This window comes from Bidens hawaiensis, unplaced genomic scaffold (assembly GCF_021521415.1).
Source record: "Bidens hawaiensis isolate Kalapana, Puna unplaced genomic scaffold, B.hawaiensis_p1.1 tig00015906_1, whole genome shotgun sequence".
NCBI lineage: Eukaryota > Viridiplantae > Streptophyta > Magnoliopsida > Asterales > Asteraceae > Bidens > Bidens hawaiensis.
In genome coordinates, this window is record NW_027492425.1 from 214449 (window position 1) to 234535 (window position 20087).

A 20087-nucleotide genomic window follows, 5' to 3' on the forward strand; every position below is an offset into this window, starting at 1 on the left:
CCATCTTCTATCAGCTGTAAAACGTGGAATGAAAAAAAATAATGAGGCTATAAATTAAACTTATATGACACAGCTTAGCATTAATTACCTTGAAATCAAGTTTCAAAAAAAGCTCTTGAAGTTTTGGAAGAGAACCCAGAAGCTCAAAGATATTGTTCGAACTTATTGTCGTTGTAATGTCACGTTCACGCAAGGACAAAGATAATATTTTGAGATTTTTAAGGTTTGCAATCTCAACTAGTTTTACTTTGCCGGAATAATTCAATTTCAAATTCTCAAGCAAGGGGCACATACTAATAAACTTCCCAAGTTCACTCTTTTCTCCACCAAAAGACAACTCTAAGCTCAATAGATTTGGAAAACCATAAAAACTAAACTAGGTGGAGGATTGAAACAACAAAAATGAAGTTTAAGACGTTCTAACTTTAAACAAGAAAAAAGATGGATAGGCAAATTTAATGGTCTTGCACCCAAGTATTGCACAAGAGTGAGGTCCTTAATTCCTTTTCTTGACAAGAACAAAATCCAGTTACAAATATATTCATCAGTCAGTTTGTTGTTGTGGAGGACACACTTTGTTATGGAACCATTAAGATGAAGAAGCATCATACTTATAACGCTCCCATAACTATTTGTATTTCCTTTTGAAAGAAATTTAAAGAAGTTCTCATCAATAACGAGTTGGCTAAGCATATTCCACTTAAACCTCCAGTTTCTCGACAAGATACCAGTCCTTACCGCATCTTGTAATGGCAACCAATTCAGAATATCTGGCATGTTGCTAATGAAATCTTCATGTGCAAGCTTGGGTGCTTTATTTGTCCGGTTAATTACATATGCATATCAAGTCTTCCCACAACACATGATTATTGCTAAATTTTGAAAGTAATATATAAACTAGTAACATACAGTAAGGTTTTTCAATTAACAATTTGTAACTATTAACATACATTAAGCTATTCACAATTTAACATACAACTTGAATTAACATATAAACTATTAATATACAGGAGCTTACTAGGGTTAGAATGGTGAAAATTAGGGGTAGAAGTGAGAGGGGTTCGAGGCCGACGGTGAAGAAGCGAGCAATCCATGGCGAAAAGAATCCGGCAATGGGCTACGGTGAGAACTAATTACACCGTCAAAAGCTGAAGGTGAGAGAATGAGAGGGGCCAGTTTGAACCTAGGGTATTTTTTTATTTTAAAAGCCAAGTACGAGAAAGAAAAACTAATTGGCTGGGAGTTTAAGTTTATAGTTAAGCTCTTTGGATTGAGATTTAGTTTGTTGTTGCGAGCCTGTTTTGAACTTACATGGGTTTGTAGTTAAGTTGGAGTTTAAATGTAGCTTTTGGGTTTATTGTAGTTTCAACTGTATTTGTTGTTATCATCTAAGAATTACATAGTACTTAATACTTACTAGTAGGAGAGCCCGCGGTTGCGACGGGTGTCTAAAAACTAACTATTGCAGCTAGAACTAACAAGGTCATTCAAGTGTTTTCCTAGAATGCACTAATACGCGTTTGAGTTATATTATCGAAGTAAACTAAGACACGAATGTTCGTTGATGTAATTTAAATATGAACTCAACATGTAGATATATGTTTAGGTATTAATGGTAAAGTGATGGTTTTAGTGTTTTGGTTAAATCAATTTGTGACTTGGAGTAAATAACAACTATTATTTTGTCAATATTGGGTTCATATCATAATCACAAATTTAATTTGGGATTATGTTTAGAGTTGAGTTCACAAACATGTAACAAGTATTGTTGTTTGTTTATTAATCATCATATCAATATCCAACATGTAAGTAATATGTACGGCTATTTGTTTATTAAGTATATCACTAATATGCAAACATAACTCTTCAAGTAACAAACAAATGTAATTTCAATACAAAAGCTACAACTATAAAAAAATATAATCCAATAAAAACTTTTAATCAAACATAAGAAAGTTTGAAAAATACTCAAGACAACAAAAGTAACATAAATGTCAAAAATCAAAATACATCTTTTGCTGAAGCAGTTTTAGGTTAGATGATTCCAATTTTGTTAGCAACATCCAACGCCACATAATCCGAAGTCAACCGCACAAAAGCTTTTTTAGTTCCATCACGCCTACATTACATTCAAACAAAACATAAGCTAGTTGCCCCTTGAAACATAATAACCAATACAATATTACTCTTCACAAGAATTACCCGAAATCACTTTGTCACGATATCCGAAAACAGCCATGATGGCACTTTGAGCCAAGAATGATAGAAATTTGAAACTCAAATCAACTCTTATCTTGAGCTTCGACCCGTTTACTTGAACAATTTTGTTCTACTCTGTAATCCAAAATATGTTTTATATTTCCAAAACTACCCCTGGTATAAAACAAATTAGATAAGGTAGAGTCCAATTTTGACTATTTAACTAACAGTTAGTCAAACTTGAAGTTTCAACTAAACTCAATGAACCATCGAAACTTGAAGTTTCAACTAAACCATTTGCAACAGTTAGTCAAACTTGAATATCAAATGCCCATATTGCCCTTGCAAATAATCCCCATAAAAATGCTAAATTCGCTTTGCACTAATCTGCATGATCTCAAATCATATTGTGCTATTGATCAAGTTGACCACCAAAATGAGTCCACGTGTTTTTCAATACAGTGACAGCGATTTTAAAATTATATGTTTATTCATATTCGCGATGTTCATGGTTCGGTTTAAAACGATGAAACCACCTAAACCGGTCGTTGGTTCTGGTTTAGCGGTCAGTTTTTTGTATTCTCTTTCGGTCAGTCGGCTTCATAAATTTCAAACCATGTTAAAACTGGACCAGGCCATAAAATTTTTAGTATATTTTAATGTTCTTAAATATTTTATATTGCAATTATTTTTGTATTAGTTTTGATAAATTATAAAACTGCTTTTTGTTCCCAATTTGGTTTTCATCATTTTTATACAATTTATGTTATGATGGAAACATGAGCTACAAATGTTAATATGAGTGCAGAGCAAGCAACATCTTATTTTATACTACTTTGATAGCTTATTTTTTCATAACTTGTTTTATGCTTTGACAACCCTTTCTATTTATTATTTTATACAATTAATATAACGTCTCAATAAAACCCAAACCATGGCCCGCACACGACCCGTTTACCTAAATGGGTATGGAGTTCTATGTAAAGATGCATATTTAGACTAATGGGATCGTAAAAAGGCTCGCATGAACTTAGGAGATGATACCTTTTGTGATCGTTTCTTTTTATGATTGTTACCTTGTATGATCATATAAGCCATATTGTGATTGTTCCCTGCATTCGCCTCCGGGGCTTGAAAATTGTGAGGCCCACACGATCACGGGTTCTTGTTTTCTAAGTTTTATCAACTACTTGAGATCCCTTTATCAGGTATAAATTGTAACGCATTGGCTATATGTAACCAACACCATAATTAATACAATTATTATAATCGAACTTAAGGACTTTAAGTATTTTTGTAATTTAGCTTAACAAGGGTATATATGTATTTTTGTAGGTTTGTTCATGGAGTTTCAACAAAAAGTTATAGCTTTTGGATCCTAAGTTAACAACTCGTTTCTTCATTGGACTTGCGGTCACGGCGGCGACATCAATAGCCATTGCACTACATGAAAGTTTACTATGTATTAAGGATTTGCATTTTGAAAGTCATTGGCATTTACATATATCCCTTTCCTAAGTTCATTTATTACATATTTACTTGTCCCTTAAAAATCAATTACAAATTTCTCCTTCCTAAACCACATATATTACATATCTTCCCATTTCATTAAAATTAGCATATAGAAAGACTATTTTACCCTTAATGAACTAATTAAAGAACTTTTTACATATATCCCCTTCTTATGAGCAACAATTACATATATCCCCATTTAAACCCAAACCGAGTCATTGTTAACACGAACACATCAAATCTAATAAATTCAATAGGAGTTATTTTTTTTAATCGTTAGCAAATATGAAAATAAACATTTTTTTACCATAGTGTATAGGTTCAATATTTCTAACATGGGTGGCATATATAATTTGAAATCACATTATAAACATACTTGACTAGGGATGAGCACGGTACCGGTACCGAAAATACCGATCCCGAAAATCTCAAATCTTTGGTACCGGTACCGAAATATTCGGTTCGGTACCGGGACGGTACCGGGATTATACCGGTACCGAAGATAAAAAATCGGGAAATACCGGAACCGTACCGTATCGGTACTGTACCGATCCCGAAACTTAAAATTTTGATACCGATTTGGTACCGACGGTACCGATTTCGGTACCGGTACCGGTACCGGTACCAATCGTTACCGGTACCGATTTTGCTCATCCTTAGAGCTGGGCTGGTGAAGTAGAAGGGTGTGTGGTTTGAGAAGATTGCATGTTTGGGCTGTTAAGGTTCCGTTTAGGTGGGCTGGCTTGTGGATTTATAGCTGGACTTTGGGAGAATGATAATGGTTGGGTGAAGACTGTTGGAGATGGATCAATGAATGAATGATGGGAGGGGGTTGTAAATGGAAACTTTTTTTTCATCAAACGTGACGTGCCGAGAATATATTATTTTTGCTGTGGAAATTTCTAAGCATTGATAGCCACAATAACTTGTTGGGTACCCGATGAAAATGCATAGGAAGGTACTGTGACAACTGCCCGAATCCGACCCGACCCAGGTACCCGTTTCTCTGATCCGTTTCTTTTTATGATTTAAAGTTTATTATTAATCTTTGTAAATTTAACCGAGTAAATTAAATATATTTATTTTTATTTGTTCATTCCCGCCTCTTTCTCTTCCCCTTTTCTTTCCGCCGTCCCGCCTTCCTTTCTTGTCGTCCCGCCTCTTTGTCTCGTCGCCATCCCGCCCTCCTGCTTAACCCTTAAGCCTTGAACCCTCTCCTTTGCTTGTCCTTTGGTTTTTCCCGCCTAAGGATGTCTGCAGCTCCACGCGCTAAGGAAGCCTGCGTGAAGACATCTTGTTCCTGCAATGCGTGAAGAGAACTCTTCTCGCAGCGCGCTAAGAATGTATGTTCTTCCCGCGATGCGCTAAGAATTCTAGTTCTTCACGCAGCACGCTAGGAATTTATGTTCCCGCAGCACGCTAGGAATTTATGTTCTCGCAGTGCGCTAAGGATTTGTGATTCTTCCCGCAGCGCGCTAAGGATTGTTGTGCCAGCCTTCGCGCTCGCGCACTCAACCTTCTCGCGCTGACCCCCTTGAGTTCTGTTTAAATCTAGCCGTTTGCTTTTGTGTTGTCTTATCTTTTGAGCTGTTGACCTAATCTGCTTTGTCTGAATAGTTGCTTTCGGCGCTGCATGCGTACCAACCCCATTGGTTGGTAGATAAAGTGACTGGCATTATCTTTTTAGGATCTGCTTTTGCCATGCTTAACCTGTACCTTTTTCTGTCTCCGCCCATGCTTTTTACTGTTCCCTGACAGCTTTCCCTTTTGCTTTTCCTCTTTTCCTGCTGCCATACCTTTTGAGATCTTTTACTTTTTGCTTTTGATATCTTTTGTTATCTTTTGAGATCTTGCTTTTGGAATCTTTTTGGCTGTTATCTTTTCTTTTACTTTTGGAGATCTTTTCTAGGGTTTATGTCCCCTAGGGTTTGCCTATAAATAATAGTAGTATTTTCTTAACACTTCACACACTACACTTATTATCTCTTCCTCCCTCTTGCTCTCTGCCATTGTCCTCCTGCCGCCTCCTCTCTTGCCTCCGTCTTCCTCCTTGTTCTTCCTGCTTTTCCGGTAATATATTATATATAATAATTTATTTATTAATGATGCTAACTTATTACCTAGACCTAAAACCGATCGTTGAAACATAATCTTTAATTATAGGTTAACTTTGCTTGTTTAAGAGTTGGTTCTTGCATTATCTTACATCGCATCTTTATCAAGTGAGTAATCTCGTATCTAATCCCTTTTTGTTTTAATGTTTTGGGATGTTCATGTGTTCGTACAAAACTGAGTCCTAAACTGTTTATGAAGTTTTAGTCGCGCAGTATCCCATGTGTTATGGATATTTACTTGGCTGTTATTTGTATGTGTGTATCATTAACCGCTTTGTTCGGCCTATTCCGAAGTTCTCATGGATCCATTGGTAGACACGGGAGAACCTATCGTTTATGTTTTCTCTTTTGTTTACACTTGCACAGTTTTCTTGTTTTTGTGCTCAATTGGGAGTACGGATTGAACTATGAGCTATGAATCTAAGGCTTGGTCACAATCTGATTTCACCCTTGTTAGATACCAGATTAACATATGTTGCGCGCAGATTTACTGTTATTATCTATGATTATCTATGATTAACTATGGATATCTATTAAACTTGATTTCTCACCAACACGCAAGTGTTTGACGTTTATTTTAACACATGTTCAGGTTTGCAGTAGCTGCTTTGAAGCTTGAGGACACATAGGATGTTTACTTTTGTTTTGGACCTAGATTTAAAATGTAGCAAGACAAGTTTATGTTATTTGAATATTATGCTTTATAAATATATTGATTTATGTTGATTTACGTTCTTTATTTTCCCCGCTGCGCGTGCGCGATAAAATGTGTATTAATAAATATTGACACCAATAGTGTCGCGAGTAATGAAACAATATGTGGCGCCCCGATGTATAATCCGCCTTCGGTCGGGGTGTTACAGATTGGTATCAGAGCTCGTTGACTTTAGGATAGGTGGTTAGACGTAACGGCCTAGAATACCTAAGAGTCCCTTCTCGCGCATGAGAGAAATCTCATGTTTGCGCGCTTATTGTTAATTACTCGTTATTTATGAATATGCTCGCGCTTGTGCAGTATATGAATTTATGTTTTATTTCACGATATTTCGATTTTTGCTAAATTTCGATTTTTATTGATTTTTCTTGCATATTCGTTTGTTGGGATTGAAAATCCGAAAAGTCATGGTGATACATGAATAGTTGATTTTCAATTTCCAATTACGATTATGTTCTGAGGTTGGAGACTTGAAAAGTCATGGTGATACATGAATTGTCAACCTCCAATACTCATTTTCTTGTATATTTTATATTGAAGATTGAAAAGTCATGGTGATACATGAATCGTCAATCTCCAATACTCGTTTGCTCGTATATTTTAAATTGGGAATTCGGAAAGTCATGGTGATACATGAATTGTCGATTCTTGATTCGAATTTGTTACCTTTATTAAGTCTGCATTTAGGGTCATTTATTTTACTTTAAACTTTTGATAGTATCTAACTCCGTGAAACCAAGCTTTTCGAGGTTATACTTTGTGCTAAAACCAAGATATTAACTAAAATTAAAATTTTTTAGAATGCCTCCACTATCAGCTCGCTATCGCCAGAGAGAAGCATCGCGCAGGCGTAAACAGCAACGTTCCCAGGAAATGGCCGCCGCAATAGCCCAAGCCTTGAGCCAAAACAATGCCAATACCTCCAGTTACAACATTAAATCCTTCAATGCGGGTAACCCTCCAAAGTTCACAGGTCTTGGAGGAGCCACCGTGATGCTCCAGTGGCTGGAGAAGATTGAAAACACATTCCTCCATACCCAATGCCCCTCAGACAGACGAACCCTCTATGCCTCAAGTGTCCTGGAATCTAGGGCGCTTACATGGTGGAATGGAGTAGCTCATGCACGTGGCGCAGAAGCTGCTTCTAGCGTACCTTGGGAAGAATTTAAGGATCTCCTAATGCGAGAATTCTGCCCTCCCAACGAAGTCAAGCGCCTGGAAGAAGAATTCTGGAACTTGAAACAGTACAGCGGCGAAGCGCGCGAGTACGCGACGCGCTTCCACGAGCTAAGCTTACTGGTCCCTCACCTTGTTACCCCTACCCGCCGAGCCATCGAGAAGTTCCTTGGGGGTCTCCCCATGGAAATTCAAGACTCCGTATGGGCCAGAAACCCAGCAACCCTCTCTGACGCCATCGAGTTGGCCGCTGTGCTCAGCGACAACCATGTCAGAGCAGGAACCCTGTTCCTGCGGGGAGCTGAGAAGATCAAACCCACCAAGACTGTCCCTGAACCATCAGAAACCAAACCCGAACCCTCACACCATAATAACCCCAAACGCAAGCGCAGAGCCTATGCGCTTACCAACCCTCCTATTGTCCAGCAACCCATTTATCAATCCCCAGTTTATGCGCCTAACCCACTGTCAACCTACCCAGCACCTCCTGCAGTCCACAACTATGCCTTAACCACTCCAGCACTTCCTGCCCCGCCAACTAAGAAACCTTACACAGGAAACCAACCCTTCTGCCCAACCTGTAGACTTCATCACCCACCTCAAACCCCGTGTCGACAATGTAACAGATGTGGCCGCACTGGTCACACTACTGAGTACTGTAGAGTCCCTTCAGCCAACCCAATTGTGCAAACACCACCAGCCTACCCGCATAACCCACAACCAACTTACCAGAATCCACGACCCAGGTCGTGCTATAACTGCGGTGATCCCAGTCATTTCCGGAACGCGTGCCCGAGGCTACAAGTCCAGATTACTCAAGCAAATCCGGTGAACCAAATTTCGAACCAAGTGGCGCGAGGCCGAGCCTTTAACATAACAGCGCACCAAGCGCAAGCGAATAATGACGTAGTTAATGGTACATTTTTACTTAACGGTCACTATGCATCTGTACTTTTTGATACTGGCGCCGATAGAAGTTTTATTTCTCGCGCCTTCGAGCAGAAGCTTGCGCGACCGCGCAGCGATTTAAAAGAAGATTTTTCAGTTGAATTGGCTAACGGTGAAACTATTTTAATAAACTCAGTGATTAAAAATTGCACGCTTAACCTTAACGAAAACGATTTTCTAATTGACCTCATTCCTATGCCTCTTGGAAGTTTTGATGTTATCATTGGTATGGATTGGCTCTCGCATAATCGCGCCGAAGTTATTTGCGCCAAGAAGTTAATTCGCATTCCTCGAGAAAATGGTGATCTTCATATTTACGGCGAAAAACCCTCCCGCGGTCTTAAGCTTATGTCTTGCGCTGAAGCCCGGAAACTCATGCGGAAGAAATGTGTTGCATTTTTAGCCCATGTGGTTAAACCTGATGGAGAAAAGAAGAAACTTCGCGATATCCCTGTTGTGCGTGACTTCCCTGAAGTTTTTCCTGATGATCTTCCTGGTATCCCTCCCGCTCGGGAAGTCGAGTTTCGTATTGATCTTATCCCTGGTGCTTCCCCCGTAGCCAAATCTCCTTATCGTCTTGCACCCGCTGAAATGCAAGAATTAGCTAGCCAACTTCAAGAGTTGACCGCTAAAGGATTCATTCGCCCTAGCTCTTCGCCCTGGGGTGCTCCGGTGTTGTTCGTTAAAAAGAAAGATGGATCGTTTCGCATGTGTATTGATTACCGCGAGTTGAACAAACTCACCATTAAGAACCGGTATCCCTTACCGCGTATTGACGACCTCTTTGATCAACTCCAAGGTGCCTCTTGTTTCTCCAAGATCGATCTCCGCTCTGGCTATCACCAGTTGCGTGTTCGTGATGAAGATGTTCCCAAGACTGCTTTTCGTACTCGTTATGGCCATTTTGAATTCTTGGTCATGTCCTTCGGTTTAACCAACGCACCCGCCGTTTTCATGGATCTTATGAATCGGGTGTGTAGGCCTTTCTTGGACAAATTCGTGATTGTGTTTATCGATGATGTTCTGGTGTATTCTAAGACCAAGGCCGAGCACGAGCAACATCTCCGATTGGTATTGCAAAAGCTTAGAGCCGAGCAACTCTTTGCCAAACTCTCCAAGTGTGATTTCTGGTCGGATGAAGTACAGTTTCTTGGTCATGTTGTAAACAAGATGGGTATTCATGTCGACCCATCCAAGATTGAAGCAATCAAGAACTGGATTACGCCATCCTCTCCTTCTGAAATCCGTTCCTTCTTGGGCTTAGCTGGTTATTACCGGCGTTTTATTTCGAACTTTTCAAAGATCGCTTTGCCTTTAACAGCTCTAACGCACAAAGGTAAGCCGTATATTTGGGGCTCGAAGCAAGAAGAAGCCTTTCTAACGCTCAAGCGTTTGTTGTGTGAAGCTCCTGTTCTTGCGCTACCTGAGGGTAATGATGATTTTGTCGTATATTGCGATGCATCCAACCAAGGTCTCGGTTGTGTTCTTATGCAACGAGGCAAGGTTATCGCTTACGCATCGAGGCAACTTAAGATTCACGAAAAGAATTATACAACTCACGATCTCGAACTTGGTGCAGTTGTTTTTGCCTTGAAGATCTGGAGACACTACCTTTATGGTACTAAGTGTATCCTCTACACTGACCATAAAAGCCTTCAGCATATCTTTGATCAAAAGGAACTTAACATGAGACAACGCCGATGGAACGAACTCATCAGCGATTACGATTGTGAGATCCGGTATCATCCTGGTAAAGCTAATGTGGTAGCTGATGCGCTCAGCCGTAAACCCAGCCAGCTTAACTGTATCTTGCCGCGCACCCAGCTTCATTTCGCGCCGATCCTAAACGATCTTGAATCGCGCATTCGCGACTCGCAGCGCGCATCCATCAGCAATGGCAACCTTCGCGCCGAGTTAGCGTGTGGCGCGGAAGCACTCTTTGTGCCTAATCTGAGTGGAATTCTCTGCTATCTCAATCGCATCTGGATCCCTTGTGATGAGAATCTTCGCGCTGATATCCTTTGTGAAGCGCACAAATCTCGATATTCTATTCATCCTGGCGCTGATAAGATGTACAAGGATTTGCGCATTACTTATTGGTGGCCTGGCATGAAAAAGGATATTGCTGTGTTCGTAGCTAAGTGCCTGACTTGTTCTAAAGTTAAAGCTGAACACCAACGCCCATCTGGTTTGCTCGAACAACCAGAAATTCCTACGTGGAAGTGGGAAGGTATAGCAATGGACTTTATTACCAAGTTACCTTTGACAACAAGCAAACATGATAGCATTTGGGTAATAGTGGATCGTTTGACTAAGTCTGCTCATTTTCTGCCCATTCGTGAAACCTACCGTGTTGAGCATCTCGCGCAGCTTTACGTCAAGGAAATTGTCTGCCGCCATGGTACTCCTTTGAGCATCATATCCGATCGCGATGGCCGTTTTATATCTCGCTTTTGGAAATCTCTCCAATCTGCGCTAGGAACTCGTTTGGACATGAGTACAGCATATCATCCTCAGACTGACGGACAGTCTGAGCGAACCATTCAAACTCTTGAGGATATGCTCCGATCTTGTGTTCTTGATTTTGGAGGTAATTGGGATTCACACCTGCCTCTGATCGAGTTTTCTTATAATAACAGCTATCATTCCAGTATCGGTATGGCCCCATTTGAAGCACTTTACGGTCGAAAGTGCCGTTCACCGATTTGTTGGAACGAAGTGGGTGAAGTTCAAATCACAGGACCCGAACTAGTTCAAGAGACAACCGATAAAATCGCCAAGATCCGTGATCGTCTGCTGACTGCCAGAAGCCGGCAGAAGAGTTATGCTGATCGCAGGCGAAAGCCTCTCGAATTTCTAGTTGGTGATCTTGTTCTCCTCAAAGTGTCGCCTTGGAAGGGTGTTGTCCGCTTTGGGAAGAAAGGTAAACTTGCGCCTCGTTATGTTGGGCCATTCAAGATTCTTGCGCGTGTAGGAAAAGTTGCTTACAAACTTGACCTGCCGCTCGCGCTCAGTAATGTGCATCCAACTTTCCATGTATCCAATCTCAAGAAGTGTTTAGCTGACGTGAACCTTCACATTCCTCTTGATGAAGTTCAAGTTGATGAATCTATGCATTTTGTTGAGAAGCCTGTTGAGATTATGGATCGCGAGGTGAAGAAGACCAAGCGCAGTCGCATCCCTATTGTTAAAGTTCGTTGGCAGTCCAAGCGCGGAGCCGAGTTCACTTGGGAAAGGGAAGATCAGATGAAGATCAAGTACCCGTACCTTTTCTCTGCGCCACCTACTACGAGTTAAATTTCGGGACGAAATTTCTTAAAGTAGGGGAGACTGTGACAACTGCCCGAATCCGACCCGACCCAGGTACCCGTTTCTCTGATCCGTTTCTTTTTATGATTTAAAGTTTATTATTAATCTTTGTAAATTTAACTGAGTAAATTAAATATATTTATTTTTATTTGTTCATTCCCGCCTCTTTCTCTTCCCCTTTTCTTTCCGCCGTCCCGCCTTCCTTTCTTGTCGTCCCGCCTCTTTGTCTCGTCGCCATCCCGCCCTCCTGCTTAACCCTTAAGCCTTGAACCCTCTCCTTTGCTTGTCCTTTGGTTTTTCCCGCCTAAGGATGTCTGCAGCTCCACGCGCTAAGGAAGCCTGCGTGAAGACATCTTGTTCCTGCAATGCGTGAAGAGAACTCTTCTCGCAGCGCGCTAAGAATGTATGTTCTTCCCGCGATGCGCTAAGAATTCTAGTTCTTCACGCAGCACGCTAGGAATTTATGTTCCCGCAGCACGCTAGGAATTTATGTTCTCGCAGTGCGCTAAGGATTTGTGATTCTTCCCGCAGCGCGCTAAGGATTGTTGTGCCAGCCTTCGCGCTCGCGCACTCAACCTTCTCGCGCTGACCCCCTTGAGTTCTGTTTAAATCTAGCCGTTTGCTTTTGTGTTGTCTTATCTTTTGAGCTGTTGACCTAATCTGCTTTGTCTGAATAGTTGCTTTCGGCGCTGCATGCGTACCAACCCCATTGGTTGGTAGATAAAGTGACTGGCATTATCTTTTTAGGATCTGCTTTTGCCATGCTTAACCTGTACCTTTTTCTGTCTCCGCCCATGCTTTTTACTGTTCCCTGACAGCTTTCCCTTTTGCTTTTCCTCTTTTCCTGCTGCCATACCTTTTGAGATCTTTTACTTTTTGCTTTTGATATCTTTTGTTATCTTTTGAGATCTTGCTTTTGGAATCTTTTTGGCTGTTATCTTTTCTTTTACTTTTGGAGATCTTTTCTAGGGTTTATGTCCCCTAGGGTTTGCCTATAAATAATAGTAGTATTTTCTTAACACTTCACACACTACACTTATTATCTCTTCCTCCCTCTTGCTCTCTGCCATTGTCCTCCTGCCGCCTCCTCTCTTGCCTCCGTCTTCCTCCTTGTTCTTCCTGCTTTTCCGGTAATATATTATATATAATAATTTATTTATTAATGATGCTAACTTATTACCTAGACCTAAAACCGATCGTTGAAACATAATCTTTAATTATAGGTTAACTTTGCTTGTTTAAGAGTTGGTTCTTGCATTATCTTACATCGCATCTTTATCAAGTGAGTAATCTCGTATCTAATCCCTTTTTGTTTTAATGTTTTGGGATGTTCATGTGTTCGTACAAAACTGAGTCCTAAACTGTTTATGAAGTTTTAGTCGCGCAGTATCCCATGTGTTATGGATATTTACTTGGCTGTTATTTGTATGTGTGTATCATTAACCGCTTTGTTCGGCCTATTCCGAAGTTCTCATGGATCCATTGGTAGACACGGGAGAACCTATCGTTTATGTTTTCTCTTTTGTTTACACTTGCACAGTTTTCTTGTTTTTGTGCTCAATTGGGAGTACGGATTGAACTATGAGCTATGAATCTAAGGCTTGGTCACAATCTGATTTCACCCTTGTTAGATACCAGATTAACATATGTTGCGCGCAGATTTACTGTTATTATCTATGATTATCTATGATTAACTATGGATATCTATTAAACTTGATTTCTCACCAACACGCAAGTGTTTGACGTTTATTTTAACACATGTTCAGGTTTGCAGTAGCTGCTTTGAAGCTTGAGGACACATAGGATGTTTACTTTTGTTTTGGACCTAGATTTAAAATGTAGCAAGACAAGTTTATGTTATTTGAATATTATGCTTTATAAATATATTGATTTATGTTGATTTACGTTCTTTATTTTCCCCGCTGCGCGTGCGCGATAAAATGTGTATTAATAAATATTGACACCAATAGTGTCGCGAGTAATGAAACAATATGTGGCGCCCCGATGTATAATCCGCCTTCGGTCGGGGTGTTACAGGTACGAGGTTCAAGTTTGTTGGTATGGGTCGCGTAGTGTTTGGGTAGCACGCACAACCAAACACATGAGGGTGTTCATAAGTTGGTTCACGAAGATATAGAGCGGATGTTGGGGATCAATTTTGGAGAGGTGGGGTGGGAAGAACAGTATGTAGATAAGAAGCCATGTGAAGAGATTCAACCCAAAACGTGTAAGGGAGTGAAGCATGAATTAATAATGTAAACGTAATCTCGTTTAGACGGTGAATCATCCGTTCGTATTTGCCGTTTTGTTGAGATGTACGTGGGCATGAGAAACATAATTGAGTGATTATTTATTCCCCGCCCATATGATATTAGAAAGATTGTATTTTCATTTTGAATTGGGTTTGAACAAAAGCATGAAAATGGGCAAATTTAGTGAGTGTTTCAGACTTATTATTAGAGGATAAACCCATGTCTATTAAGTGAAAGCATTCACCAAAACCATATAATATGTATATCCTGCATGACTTGAAATAGGAGAGGTCCTGTAAAATAGCAAATGGCACCAAAGTATTAGAAACTCTGTAAAATAGCAAATGGCACCAAAGTATTAGAAACTGAATCCGAAAACGGTAATTGTATATGTTTCGACAATTGACATGAATGACAAACAAAAGGAAATGACTATTTATTTCAAGCAATAAATTTATTTAAATGTAGAAACCCCATGACGGGTTGACCTGGGTTTTCAAATCGGTTGTGCCATGAAGGAGACTCTTAAGCGGAAGCAAAACAAGCAGTAGTGATGGAACTATTGTTGGTGAACGGGTAGAGGTGACCCGAACTATTTTGACGACTCAGGATCGTCCCATCCTTGAAATCCTTCACAGAAAATCCAAATGGGTCAAATTAAAAAGATTCCAATTGTTAATATTAGATTGTCAGACATAAATAAGGTTCTTTAAAATTGGGTTTAAAAAGAACAAATTTTAAAGTATACGGTTTGGATATTGGCGGTACCCGATCCAAGTATTGTAATTTTGTTGCCATTTCCTACAAATATTGACGATATTGGTGAATACGAGGAAAAAGTATCGAGTTTACTTGGATCATAGGTCATTTGGTTGTTCCATAGTCATAGTTTGAAACGCAGCAGCACTCTGAGTGGGCTCCATTGGGTCATACTCGGCCAGGTTCACTTGAGTTGTAGAGGAGCCGGATCTGTTTACCACTATTTCGATGAGCTTGTTTGGGCTTCCATGGTTGGGCCCATCCTTGAGTTGGAAACGAACACGAAGGCGGGGCTAATAAGTAGGGATGGCAATGGGTCGGGTTTGGGTCGTGTTTAGGTATTCCCAAACCCATACCCGGTTATTAAAGTCCATCCCAAACCCGCCGGGTTTCAGGTTTTCCCATCGGGTTTCGGATTTTCAATCGGGTTTTGATAAAATATCCGTCGGGTATACCCGGCCCAAAATCCGTCGGGTTTTGACAAAATATAACTAATCGATTACAAATATGGTTACCATAAAGATAAAATATCTCAAATAATTAACATAACCAAGTTTTGACAAATAATTTATTTGGAATATAGTATATTTATAATATAATAATCTATATCGGGTACATCGGGTATATAATCGGGTAAATGGGTTTATTCTATCGGTAATCGGGTCGAAGTAATCGGGTATATTAAAAATCCCAAACCCGTGAAAAATTTTAAAACTAATCCCAAACCCTAATGGGTCGGGTATTACCCGTCCCTTTTACGCCGGATTTCGGGTTTTCCAATTGGGTTCGGGTTTCTTTACCATCCCTACTAATAAGGAGCAATGGGCCAATACAGATATGGAGGTGGTTGGACAATAGGGTTGGTCGTAGGAGACTGAGTTAGTGGTCCTGAACCACGTGTATTGTTGGGTTTACCCGTTCTTGGGTGTTCACGCTTACCAGATTTGTTATTGGGCCGACGTTGGGGAGGGGTAGGCCCACGGTTATTGGTTTCCCGTGGAACAATGGCTGGGTGGCGGTTACTGACTGCAGCTGCTACAATGGGTGTTGGAACTTGTGTCTCACGAGTATGCTAACGTAGCATCTCCGGTTGCAACATGCTACACATATTCTCCCATGATGGGAGAGTTTGGTTAAGAAACGAGGCCACAATATCATACTCCGGTGGAAGACCACATACGAGTTGAAGAACTAGTCGTTGTTCAGTAACTAGCGAATCAACATCAACAAATTGATCCGCGAGTTCCTTGAGACTTTGGCAGTAAACTTCAAGTAAGGGCATGGCTTGGCTTTGAGAGATAAGTTCGTAAACTCGTGTTCCAAAGTAGCGGCTCGTGACCCCTTGTTGTTGAGGAAAATTCCATTGACATGATTCCAAGTCTCCAGAGAAGTGGACTCATGTCAAGGACCCGAACAAGCAGGTCATCAAAGAGGGTCCCATAAATCTATTGGAGGACCACCACATCGATCTTCATCCATGAGGGGTAGTCTGCATGTGTCTTGGCAGGGGCGTACCGTTGATGTGACTCAACACATCGTAGCCTCTGGAAAGGAGCTGGAAAAGTTTTACCTAGGAGTAAGAGACCTTCACTCCATCAAGAACGCGGACCATATTTTGGATGTTAATGATGGTGTAAATGGGGTGTAAGGCTTGTGATTTTGGGTCTGCCATGACTGGAAAATTGAGAGGTCTAATGGTAGGATTAGGGATAGCGACAGAATGAAAGTTTCAAACTGCAAAGGATGATACCATGAGAGATGTGGGAATATTTCAATATCCGTTATTCACTTGGTAAAACCCTTAATATAATACAAAGTCAAGAGGTGAAATAGGAAATGTGTCTAACAAACCTAACAAACTGATAAATAAAGTTTACAAGATAATACAATTAATATAATTATAATAAACCAATAATATCTCAAGATATTATCAGTTAGCGCACTGTGTTTTGTTGGGGATCGTGTGCACATATTATTTCCAACAAAACTCTCTCTTGAGGAAAAAAAAGAACATCATTCGGTTTGAGGTGAATTCTCCACTGTTATCACGTTGTATCTTCTTAATTTGCTTCCCAAATTGTGTTAGCACCCATCCTATGATGAAATTCAATAAACACTCACTTGTATCGCTTTTGTGTTTAATGAGATAAGTCCACACCGCCTACTAAAATCATCAAGAATTGTCAAAAAGAAACTAGCATTTGAGGTAATAGGTTTGCGATATATTCCCATGTGGCTGTATTAAATCAAAATTGGCATTAGTTTTAATACAACTTTTTGGAAAAGACAAACGAGTAAATTTAGCTTTATTACTGCAAGCATCATCAACATTGTCTCTAAGGTTAAAATATGTATTCTTAAAAAATCAATTTGATATAACTTATAGCGTATGAGGCATGACCCAATCTTTTGTGCCCAAACTTATGCGTCTGTCTTTGACATCTTAGCGTTTCTTTCTTTGACTACCATGCCCATGCGATACATACCATTCACATGTTTACCCACTCCAGTTATCTTCTTTAAATGTAAGGCTTACATACAACAAAAATCAGGGAAGAAGCTCTCAACGCACTAAGGATCATTTGCTAATCGACCAACCAAAGCAAATTACAATTGAAATCAAGTATATATAAGTTTGTAATTATTGTCTAGTTTGTTAAGATGCTTTCACCCATAGCTTTAAAAGATATTGACATAGTTAGGAATCATAACTGGTGCTTCATTTGTGCACTCGGTGTAATTTTCGAGTAGGTTAAGTGTGTGGACTATATACTCGCTTGATCTAGAGTCTATAATCCACTTGTCATGCTGTTGTAACTTACCTACCATAAACTTCAAACTCAAGTACATAAATCATTATATTTTTCGAGGGACAATAGTAGAATACCGATCAAAAACTACACAGACCTATCTCTAAACAAAATACATAAATATAAAAAGGAAATAAAAGTTAAACGAGACAATATTTAGGGCGGTTCTGTAAATTTTATGGAGGTGGCTTGGTGAAGATTTCAAGTAATCATTACTTTTTATTTATTAATGAGTTAGTCTTACCATACATTCTATTTGTGTTGGTATCAAATGTGTATTTGATTTCGAGTAGGACTAGGCCAAATGACATCTATATAAGCCTTTGGTATATGATGTAAGTTAATTAACTTTTTAGTTTGTCCTGGGATCGAAGGTTTTTGTTTGTCAATTAATATTTGCGTGTTCAATTTAGTTGATTGCAATACAAGTATTTTGTTTACTTTATGTTTGTACCGCAAAGTGGTAATTAAAGGTGTGCAATCAAAATTCCTTCCAAGTCCTAATGTGGTCCTATGTTATCTTTGTTTGACTTAGGGTAACAACAAGAGAGGTTGATTTCTAATTTGGGTTTGTGACAGTACTTGTGAAACTCTCCTGGTTTAACACTAAATAAAGAGGAGATTGTTTTTCTTAAGTATATTAATAAAATAAGACTAGCAAGTGACTAGACTTAAAAAGACACCCAGTTACAACAAACCCACCCAATTACCCTACGTTATCTTAAAACGAAAAATTACACCACGCCTCCTAATATATTCCCATCAATTTCCCTCTATTCTCTACCCAAACGTCGTACCCAAAAAAGCGATAAACTCGAATTAAACCTCAAACTCAATAAATTCACATAAGATGACTTTAGGAATGATTTTCAAGAATTAATGAGTCGATTTGTTTTGAAAATAACTATTTGGAATCTTCCTTTGATAGACCATACCTTCTATATAAAAGATTTTTTTTATTTTCTTTTTAAGAAAACCAAAATTACGCTGATGATGGCTTCCTCCCTACTGCGCCTCACAAGGTCCTTCATCCCGTTCCGTCCAGCGGCCCTAGCTGTTTCTGCACATCGTCAACTCAACATTCACAGCATACGTCAGCATTCAACGAACACCACTCAAACAAGGCAGTTTTCGTCACCGTCAGAGGACGCGCCACCACGTACTGGTTTGCTTTTTAACTAGTGTTTTAAAAACCGATAAATACAGGCCGGTTCAACCATTCCCTGTAGGTAAATAGAAATAGTTCTATCGACTTGACTTGAAGTTTAAACTTGTTGGACTCGGTCTGCCCAAGAGACATATTAAATTGATGTGGCTAGTACGTTATGATCCAAGTCGGGTCATACCCAATAACAAGCTAGACAAACACCGATAATATTCGTTCATATATGATGTGATCATAACAAATGAATATTAACACTTGAGTTATTTGGAAAGGGGTTTCTAAATAAAATGTACTTGTGTAATAAACAAATCATATGGATGATTTATGTTTTATGAAAGAACATTACATAGTGTTATTTAAGTTGGTTAAATAACAATATGTGAATAATAATAACCAAGCATGTCTCTTAACATATAATAGGTTTTATAAGTTATAAGTTATAAACTTATAAAAGTATATATGTATGGATATATATATATATATATATATATATATATATGTTTAAAGTTTTATAAAAGAAAAAAGATAATAACTCTTTCAAATGTAATATTATTATATGTTTGAGTGGAGACATGCAAGGTGAGTGGAGACATGCAATGGTTATTATTGGTGGAGAGAAAGATGCCTTTAAATAAAACCAAGTCTTTCTCTTTCATTCTTTCATAACACACATAATTTCCAAGTAAACTTTTCTCTCTTCCTCTCTTGGGTATTTTCATCCAACATAAGAAAAGAAGAAGAAAATTTCAAGTGCAAATCCTAGCTAGAAGTGGTGTGTTGTTGAAGCTTGGGGTATGCTAGCTTGAGGAGCTTCCATATTCAAGTTCTTACCTTTCAATCATCATCTCTTTCACCCGGTTTTGTCATATTGAAAGGTAGTAGTAACATGCATGGACTTATAGTGACATGCATGTATTTGATAGTGTGTAATTCGTATTTGGATCCGGGTTTGGGTTTTGCATGTTTAAAATTGGTTTTATACATATCATATTAACAAGATTTAAAACTTTTATATCCGCTGCGTTTTTGGTAAAATAGGGATTTTATCACTTTGATAATCCTGTTAAAACCCAACAAAACCCCCGATAAAAAATGGTTAAACCGGTTTGGACCGTCATACCAGTTTTT

The 20087-nt window shown here is 39.2% G+C and overlaps 1 long non-coding RNA gene and 1 pseudogene across 1 annotated transcript in view; both read right to left on the reverse strand.

The window, feature by feature from the left end:
- The window catches only part of LOC143550013 (uncharacterized), a 39445-nt gene that overhangs the window by 1100 nt on the left and 18258 nt on the right, over positions 1 to 20087 (reverse strand). The gene's annotated exons all lie outside the window — the stretch shown is intronic.
- LOC143550015 (F-box/FBD/LRR-repeat protein At1g13570-like) lies at positions 11 to 16266 on the reverse strand (annotated as a pseudogene).